Consider the following 10,740-nt stretch of genomic DNA (forward strand, 5'->3'; position numbering starts at 1 on the left):
TGGGAGTAGAGAGGGGGGGTGACATGCACCAAATGGTCGGCAGACTGGGAGTCGAGGACTACGGCCTCTGAACATGGCCCCAATTTTATACAGAGATTTAAAAAACCAAAGTAACAAGTCTAAAAAATAAATATGAGATTTGATATTTCCGACCGTGAACGACGGACTAAATACTGACCAGAGGGGAGTTCTGGTAAGTGATGTACAAAAGGAAAGAAAAAAGAGGAAGGAATGAAGAGGGAAAAAGAGAGCCGGATTGATTGACATTCTGTCTGCTGTGTGTTTCAGCAAGTGAGGATGGGAATCAATGGTCTTGCTTGGCTAACCATGGTAAAAACTCATCCCCTCTTTCCCTCTCTCGCGCTCACTCTTTCCATCTGTCTGTCGAAAACACGACATATTCTCCCTCGCACATATTCATCGTTTTGTTTCTTCTGTCCGTTTCTCTTGTTAAATTAAATCATTTATTTATAAGTGTGCAAAATATAAATACTTTTAAAACACATAAAGAGAACAAATGAATAAATAGATTAAAAAAAAGAGACACACCAACAAATGAAGGGTTAATGTTACGTAGAGCAGGTTAAACACAATGAACACCTTGTCCCTCATGTCTCTGGTTGCCTCAGAAGCACCCTGTCACACGTTTCCGTCGCCCTGTGTAATTTTGCACACGGTCAATTTATTTGGCTTTTTCTTTTGTTTTTTACATCTTATTGGTTTCTTTCAGAGTGAATGTTATGATTTAGCTCTTTACTCTTAATGGTAATACATATTTATTTGCATACAACACGTGTCGTGGTTTTATGTGGGAAAAAAAATCTATGTGCCAGAATAGAGAGAAAAGCAAAGGCAAAAGCCAGCGACTGATGGATCACACGGCTGGTCAGGAAAACAGACCACAGATAGATCTCACCTCAGGAAAGTTGCTGAGCTGCAGAGTGGAACCGCTGAGTTACAGTGAATTTCTTCTTGAAAATTTTAAGAGGCATTATTTTCAGTCAAGTCGAGTCAAGTTTACTTATAGAGCACATTTAAAAACAAGTGCTGTACAACAAAGACGATCCACATAGACAATATAATACAAATAATAAAATAGAAGAATAAAACAATAAAGAAGTTGAAGGCCATCGAGAAAAGATGGCAGTTTTTATGTGGATAGGAAGGCTATTCCATATCTTAGCAGCAGCTACTGCAAAAGTCTTTGGGACTTCAAGGAGCATGTTGTTGGTTGACATAAGTGCTCTAACTGGTATGTAGTAATGCAGGAGATCGGCAAGATAAGAAGGAGCCATTCCATTTAAAACCTTAAAAATAATCAACAAAATTTTTAAATCAATCCTGAAACGGACAGGGAGCCAGTGAAGGAAGGCCAAAATTAGCGTAATACTGTCATACTTTTTCCTCCGTTAGCAGACATGCGGCAGCGTTTCGTACAAGCTGAAGGCGCCTCAGAGACGACTGTTCTACACCCACATACAGAGTTACAGTAATCAAGCCAAGATGTAATGAGGGCATGGGTCACTCTCTCAAAGTCGTTTGTCCTGAGATAACGCTTTACCTCAGCTGGGAGTCTTCGCTGAAAGAAGCTGATTTTAACAACTGAGGTGATCTCTTCCTCGAATTTAAAAGAACTGACAGATTGACAATTGTGGGGAGCTAGAGGGCCAAGAGCAGCAGCAAAGTCCTCCATGAGGCTCGGTTGTCCAAATATAGCAACCTCTGTCCTACTTTCATTAAGATTTTAAAAATTTAGGTCCATCCAAGTTTTTATATCATGGAGACAATTCAGCAATGGCTGCATGGAGTCTTACATGTCGTTTTTAAAGGTAGATACACCTGGATGTCATCAGCAAAGACATGAAAAGGAAGTAAAAGGACTTTGGTGTTTATTTCTGTGTGGATGTGATATAATTGCGTAACATGGCTGAAGGTAATCCCTTTTAAAACATGAACCAATTAAACATCCAATGAATGATCACTTCTTCCTTGCCACTTTAAGCCACTACGTTATAAAAGAGTTGCCAATGGCAGCCATGGCTACTAAAATATAGTATGGGACTGTGTAGTAGATTAGCGTACTCACAGATCCCATGATTTGGGTATTTCAGATATTAGTGTGTGTATAGGAACAACTCTTCACACTTCTATATCTTTGCATATAGGTACTGTTGGAGAAAAATATAAGACATGCTATTAAAGTGTAAGTAAAGTGGACAGAGCGTTAGTGAGCTAGCAGATAAAACAGTCGGCTCAGTTTAAGAAAAAGGTGGATAAACTGACTACGAGCAGAAAGAGAGACAGTGAAGTGTCCCCTCAACAGCCGTCTCACCCCTGGCCTTCGTAACGAGCCGCTGAGTGTCTAAACGTCATTCTCCTAACGAGTTATGGACCCGTTGACACTAAATGGCAGTCAATGGACAGATAGATGGCCCACTGGGAATGGAGGAAGTCAATGGGCAGTGAGAGAGTGAGCTCCATATTACTTTAATGGGAGCAATACAATATAGTAAATGGTATTTAGCAGACACTTTTATCCAAAATGACTTGAAGTACCTCATTGAGTGCTTTTATTTTTAGAAAGGATGGCCCGTTAAAAAGCAGGGGCCCTCATGCTGAAAGCATCTAAGACTAGTTTGCTTAGAGTTCTGAGAAACCCTCCACAACTGATGGAATCAAAACATCTGAAACACATTGTTGATGCCGTTTTGAAGCTAAAACTTTTGTTTAAAGAAAACCAATAAACTTCTACATGTTACTAAAATTATGCTGATTAATTTCATATAATTTCATTCACCGTGAGATTGTCAGTGTGGGACGCTGTGCCTTCAGAAAAGGAAAGTTAACTACATGGAGCACTGTTGGAAAACCACATTTCTATTCCTGTTCTTTACTTTCTCTGAAGAGCCAAAGAAGCAGAGACACCACAGGACTTCACACAGCTTTTATAGAGTGAAGGCACCCCACTTTGCCTGCAATAAACTAATGTAAAAATAGCTGAAATATGAGGTTATTGATGCATATTTTCAGGCTGTTTTCCTGGATGGCATTCACAGTGTTGCAGGAAATTGTGTGGTGCCAAGAATGAGAAGAGGAGCAAGAAAGAGAAGTTAAAAACTCCACTAACTTTCTCATCTCCGCACGGCTGGCCAATCTCTGCGTGAAGTGGGTGTGAATGTCAATTCACAAAGTTACACAAACTGTCGGGGGAGGTGGCTTCCAAGGCCGATGCACCATCTGACTTTCACTTCTGATATAGTATACAGGAGCCTCGAGTCCAGGAGTCAGAGGTATACGGGATTCCTTAATGGTTGTTCATGCGAGTTGTGAAACGACTATAGTTCTGTCTCTGGTGAGGCAGAGGGGCAACTACAGTTGGAAGAGGCCAAAATAACCACATTAGTCTGTACATTAATGTGTTAAAGGCTGCCAAAGTAACCACATCGTGCAGTTTTATTAAAAAAAACCTTAGTTTTGTCAGGTCTTTATGGAAGAGGAAAATGCTTGTTGTTGTTTTTCTGAAGGAGGTCAAATAAAGTATTTCTGATTGAATCTAAGGCCATCGGGAAAATGTCAACACGGACGCAGGGTCACGTAAATATCTCACTCAAGCTGAACGCTTTCAACCTGTCAGTTATGCAAGTGATGCTAAGTTGTGTATTTTTGTAATTTGCATTGCCTGTAGCAAATCTGTCTTTGCATTGACTGTGTCATTGGTCTGAAAACACCTTCAGGTAGCCATGGTTTAGCAGGAGTAGATTTCTTCTGTGAACAAGCAGATGTGTTGAATGTTCAGTGGTGGTTCGGTGCTGTGAACAGCGAGGACTTTCTTTTAGTCTTTCCTTGAACAGATTTTCCCACAGGACAATAAATGGCTTTGTACATTACACCACTTTATGTATGAAATTCTACCAATAACCAGGGGATCAGGCTGACCTCATTTATCTTCTATAGCCCAAACTAAATATGAGTCCGGCGGGAGAAGGAGTTCAGGCCCATGGGGGTTTGGAGGCGATTGAACGGAGGGGAGTAATCAGTGGTAAAATGGCAGCACTGCTCCTTTTGCTGTGCCATAAAACTGCAGTCACTGCTGGTCGGTGGAGTGATGGTGCACAGAGGTTACATATTTTCTGTCTGTCTAAGGGAAAGAGGAGACTGTAGTAATGTGTAGCCCATAAGCTGAGAAAGGTAATGTGAGCTCTGCAGATGATGGCTCAGTGAAAATCTAGCTTCTTTCAAGATTTGATGTTGGCCATTTCTCAGGATGGAAATCTACCCACATAAAGAAAGCAGGTTTATTCCTGTCGTCTTTTGAACTGGAATCAATATATGTAAAAAGGGTTGATTTTTTAAGCTTCAGCACAAAAACATAAAGGCTTTATTTTGTCTGATGATTAGGTTGGAAGAAAACTGTGTTAAAAACAGGAAGTTACGATACATCGGCTGGTTGCTAGCATAATTCTCTGTCGGAAGATTTTTCCTCCCGTTTTATTAAAAGATAATTTGACATTTTGGGACAAGCAATTTTACTATCTGTCAAATTGTTCAATGAGACAAGTAATGAGACTATTTCTGTGCATTAAACTTGTATTAGCCTTATTAAAGGAGTAATTCGCCCCTGGAAAAAGCCACTGTCAGTCAAAGCTGGTGTTCTCTGTAATCGATAGAAGCAATAATATTTTAAATTGGCGCCACAGCTGTGGAGAAAGTTGGACAAACAGCTTGTGGTTTCACCCATTCTACATTCCTACAACACCCAGCATGCATTGCACCCCTCCCTCTGAAAGGAACGGCCCAGCGAGAGACACTGGAGTGAAATACTACCGTTTTCCAGTCAAAGACATTGATCGCTGCAGGCGATGGCTCAGAGCGGTACAGAATCTGAAATACCACGAGAATATACCGGTGGATCGTCTAAAAAATTCAGGTCTGCAGTCTACATTTCAAACCTGACGATTCTGAACGAGACATGACATCGGAGGCGGGCGCTAAACTACACTGAGGAAGTGTTGAGGAAGAACTGAGGAAGTGTAGTTTAGCGAGCTCCCTGGCCTCCGCCACCTGACGTGTTTTACGTAGTCTGGTGGAGGTTTTCCAGGACCCACTGGAGAAGCTGATAGCGTCCTCCAAAGGCACAGAGCCAAATTGCATTTTTTCCCTACCATAACAGCATTAGCTCCCCATGACAGCATGATAGGACTGAAGTTGAAAATTGGCAAACTGGCCCTTTAAGTGTTTTGGCGTGGTGCAGTGAGCCATACACGTTTTAGCATTAACCTGTTAGCAAGCTTGATCTTTTACGCATCCTTCAGATGAGGAGCAAAAGTAGATGCTGAGTGCCAAGTGGAGATAAGAGGCTCTTAGAGCATCAGAACTAAGAGTATAACAATGAATAATTCTGGACGCTGAATTCCTAGAATTTTTATACACATTGAGTCTAAAAGCCATAATTATGTGTCGGAGCAGGTTCAGTCACTTCACTCTCAATCATTTGGCAGTGGAAGGTTTGAAAAGTTGATGAAAAGCGACTTGTTTCTTTAACGTCGCTGCGAGTGACAAAACTGTTTTCTGGTTTACAATTCTTTGGTTATTTATAGAGAAGTGAGCAGCTCTGCTTTCTGTGGACGAGCACTGAAGAAAGTAGCAAAAGTCTTTAACATCAAGTCTAATTCAGGCCATCAACAACACCACAAGCATACACTCACCCTGTTATTAAACACTTAGAGCTTTTTATTTTATCTCTTCCTCATAATTAACGATCACTCTCTCCCCTCTGCTTTTGTCCTCCTCTAGTCTCCATTCATCTTTAATTTCACTTCCTCTCTTGCAAGAATTATTCCAATACCCCTTTCCCGCCTAAATTTAGCGTGTTGACCCAGGATATATAGACCCACTTATAGATGCCGATTGTCTTTGTTCCCATTGCCAGTGAAGTATACTCCTGTCGGTCTCCTTTCTGCTGCGTCACCACCTGATGTCACAAATGCGCTGGAGACAGGGTAAGTAAACAGCGAAGATGTTACGGTGGTTAGGTCTTTATTGTATCTATTACTCATTCAGTCTGTGTATCAAACTCAGCGCCGACAAATTTGGAACGATGTTCGAGCGCTGCTCGGACGGAGATGGGCGGAATTTGTAGCTGAGATGACGAGGAGTCGCAGAAGTTACCGACGGAGCATAGCATGGCACCGATCGGAGCTGAGGCTTTAATTACCCGGGTCTACAGCAGAGTCATTTGACCCGGGTCTGAATGCCGCTTGTAGCCTTTCCAATTAAGCAAAAAAGACAAGTGTTCATGGGTTTTTTGACCAGTGGCAAAGTGGCTCAACTTTGGGAACTGTTTTGGTAAAGACTGCAGCTTCTGGGGTCCCCCAAAGAAACACCTTAAAGAATAGAGCTGGTGTTATTCTGTGCTTTATGTATTTTCAACAAATCCCATAAAAAAAACGGAACTAAAATTGTGTTTTTCGTCTCTCAGTAGTTTCTAACTTTCCAGCATCAAACATTCAACTCTGCTTAAAAAAGAAGTGACTCTTTAGAACAGAAGGATGCTGTAGTTTCCAGGAAGTCTCTCTCAAAAAGCACTTAATAACAGTTGTCCATAAATGGTTCTGTTATTTTTAGGTTATTAGTTGAATTAAATCCAATGTCAAGTATCACCAGTTCTTTTCATACCCTGACTGTACTGATGTAATGACATTTTTCACACAATATGTCGCCATGGAACTTCAGTCGTGGAGCTTTGCATCGTCAAATTGCCTGAACAGATTAAGATTTTCCACTCAGGTGTGAGAACAATTCTTCACTCCCTCCTCTCGCTCTGGCAATTCTCTAAAACACTGCACACTTTTCCCTCATACTCCGCTGAGGTGATGAGGAAAGTTAAAGCAGCAGCCTCCACCTGCTGTGTCATCTCCACCTTCTCTGTCCTCCTCCCTTCCTCCTCCCAGCCGCCTGCCAACTTCTTACCCTAGCTCTGATTGTTAGCCGGCTTCAGAGCCAAGGGCGGATCTACAGGAATCAAAGATGTCAGGACGAGGCAGATCTTTTCAATGGCACAATACACAGAGGACAATGTGTGGCAATGCCAAAATCAATCTGACTTCCATTCATCACCTAACCCTGTCCGTAAAGGGCTTTGGAGATGCTTTGCATGTCTAAGTTGCCTGTCTGAAGGTCTCCATGTTGGTCTGAAAATGTTTGTTTGAAGGCATTAACATATTCGCACTGCACCTGTGACAAAGTTTCATTAGGTGTGTTCCATCAGCCTGTTTCTATTGGCACATGCAACGTCTAAAAGTTTGGAAAAACTAGAGTTCACAAAGAATGCACTGAAGTGCAATGGAAACAGATTCGTGGTATAAGTAGACCAATGAGGAGACTGCAGCCTTACTCAAGTTAAGACACTAAACAAACTAAGTTACAGATGTTACGATAACATTTTTCCTTCCCAATACTTATTCCAATACCTCTACTTGACTAATGGCCAAAACCTAAACCCTCAATATTACGTTATAGATCTGCTTAGTATTCACTCGCTTTGACGACCATTACAGTGTCAGAACGTTCACACTACATGTCTGTGAAGGTTCTCAGTCTTGGTTGAAGTTCTTGAAACTTCAAGTCCAGTTGCCTTTTGGATTAAGTTTAGAATTTACACTATAAGTTACCCCAAACATGTTGTGTGTGTTGTTTTTGGGGCGATCATATCGGTGCATGGACTAGCATACTCACCGATACCCTATACTGAATTTTAGGCCGTGTCGGAGCTCAATAACAGCACTGGTATTAGAACAACTCTAATTAAAATGTGGTATTCCCATCACGGTTCTACATTTGAGTTTTAGCCCTCTTTCTCTCCCAGTACATTGGGAAGTCGACTACTTCTGGGGGGGATTCATTTTACATTTTACATCTTTGTTGTCCACATTAAAGTGGCTTTATTAAAACCCATTAAGTCTGCAGTAGAAAAGGCTTAGAAGTTGTTATTGGTGGTTGTCTGTGTTTTTGCTTTTTTTTCAGGGGGTCAAAGGTCAAACTGTCCATTAGATTTAGCTACCCTCCTGAGTCAAGGTTCATCGTGGAGGAGCATAATCATGTTCCAAAAGTTGCTTTCTGACTTGTTGACCTAAAAGTTGCTCTTATCGAAGCAAACAAGTGACCTATAAAGCGTTACTTACATATCTAATAAAACCAGCAAAGCCATTAGTTATGACTTAGAAACCCAGTGAGCAAAGGTACCAGGTAAGGAAGTAGATGCTGACCAATATAGGATGTTTTAGACCCATACTGATACAGATTTTTAAAGATAGGCCTACAGAGAAGGGGCCAGGGAGGATGTCTAAGTATAAAAATGTACAAGAACAACTTTATTTGAACTAAGAAAGGATGAAGATTGAGGTGAGACAGGCAGGGAAGTGTAGGGTGAAGTGGCATGGAGTGCTGCTATACCTCTAAGAGGTGTGATAAGACCGCCTCAGGGTCCCACAAAGAGAGGGGAGGAGGCATCAAGCGAGTCCTTCTCATGCTATCTCTCTCCCTCCTCCACCGCATCTCACTCCCGTCCCTCCCCACTCCGTAGATGTGTTCCCCTGAAGGTTGACAAAAGGGGGTTTGTGTAAAGTTATCTCTGCAGTTAAAAAAGTTATCACGAATGCAGCTGCAGCAGCAGGTGTCTCTGAGGCTCACGTCTAAGCCTAAAAACCACCATCTCCACCTCCTCCTCCCAGCTTTTCAATCATCATCTCATTGGCACTTTTAAATATCTCCTGGAGTTTATCTGATAATATCAGGCGCTCCCTCGAATGTTAAAAAATGTCCTCCTCATTTTTCATCTTGTCCTCGCTTTACGGGTTCAAACCCTGCTTGGAGGCTAAAATAACACGTGACTAAAGTTGGTGTTTGGGTGGATGGACAATCACTGATCATCACATATGCACATAAATATAAAACAAATACTTTCCAGTCGAAAGACAGAAAAGAAGAAGACTGCTGGCAAGTAAACATAATAGTTGCCAACTTTGCAAGGTTAAATCTTTAAAGAGAAATATGCTTTACAAATGTTTCATGAGGAAGGAAACACATTAGACCTCAGAATGATTCACAAAAATAACTGGTCCTTTCAAAGTTGTCTCAATCTCTTCTGATCGAAACGCTGGAAACGATGCAGCCTCCTCTCAGCTGTGATTGACTGTTTGACTGAGAGCTCCGTCAGCAGCCAGAGACACTCCTGGGTACGCTGGGATTTTATATGAGCAAGATACAAACTTTTACTTTCTCTGACGGTGTTGTGATCTGATGTTTCACATGACAGATAACAAAGAGAGACATTAAAATGCCCATCTTGCACTTATGACAGAGAAACACAGGTGAAAATAAAATTCAGCTGCACTGGCGGTAAAGCCCCAAACCGCATAGATACGTTGCTTTTTCACTGAGGTGTGAAAGAATCCATCCTGCCACAGCCATATACGGTGGCATCATGCACGTACAGACCCACATAATAAAACCTGTGTTCAGTGACCTCGCAACCCGTGCCATAGCCAGGGATAAATAATGTCCATTAACCACAACACGGATCTCAAAGAACATAAGTTGGACACTTGCCTTCAGTGGCGGTAGTCTGGTCATTCAATCTGAGCTGCTGTGGAGTTAAAATCTATTTATTTTATCACCAACTTTAAACAGAATCACTATTGTTACCAATTATTGGTCATAATTAATAATAAAGAACTGTTTACCTACCCTCACAAAGCGGTGGACACCTTTTCCCTGTACTACACTTCTTATTTTACTCACACTTACTTTCACTCACTTCCAACATCTTCCTGTTCTCCCTCACCGTCTCTCACTTTCCAACACGGATAAAGAGGAAATGATTGCATCATCATTATCCAAAGGCCACACACACATACTGTAGCCCACACACACACACACACACACACACACACACACACACTCGATGATTAACAGCGACAAAAGAGCCTTTTGCTGTATGCAGATTCTTATCATTTGATGTATTAATCTTGCCGTACGTACGGCTCTCCCTTTTTACATCTTCACACTTCAGTATCTACAGCTGCAGTACAACTGTGGAAGACAAAGACGTCCTATATTCTATACAAGACCATTCTTTAAGACAATGCGTTCAAAGGCGCTTGCCTTTAAGTGAAGGCAAAGTAAGAAGACATGGAAAAAGTGTGCTGCTTTCAAAGACATCACTTTACAGTTGTATCTCTGTGCGTTGTGCGGGAGATTAAACAGAACAGATTCAAGGTTTTAAAAGGTTTAACAGCAGTGAGCAGGTAATGACAGAACCACCTTGAAAATTGACAGATGCATATCAAGCTTTTTAATTATACTCTTTCCAACTCTCGCAATTACTGCCTTTTCTCTTGGAAATGATGGTATAATTAGACAAAAACTAATTGCAATATGAAGGTAAATTATAGGTTGTTCAATAGATGCTGCGAACGGTGTAAAAAAAAATAAAGAAAGGCCCTCCAGGAACTAATTGTATTTCTATTACTGTTGTTTTTCTCTCATCAGTCGACAATACTTCATGCGTCTGAGAACATTCCTACAATTAACATGTTTGCTTTATCTCACAGCGAAGAACAACATAATCAGACACGAACCCGCTGACATATTCACTGAAATGCTCAGAAGCTGGAACAAAACGTGGTTTCTAAACACTCACAAGAGTCACTTTGCTGCAGCCCCGCAAATATACAGTAAAAG

The sequence above is a fragment of the Semicossyphus pulcher genome, unplaced genomic scaffold (genome assembly GCF_022749685.1).
Source record: "Semicossyphus pulcher isolate SPU_LCO1_2020_fin unplaced genomic scaffold, fSemPul1.0.p SCAF_6, whole genome shotgun sequence".
Lineage (NCBI taxonomy): Eukaryota > Metazoa > Chordata > Actinopteri > Labriformes > Labridae > Semicossyphus > Semicossyphus pulcher.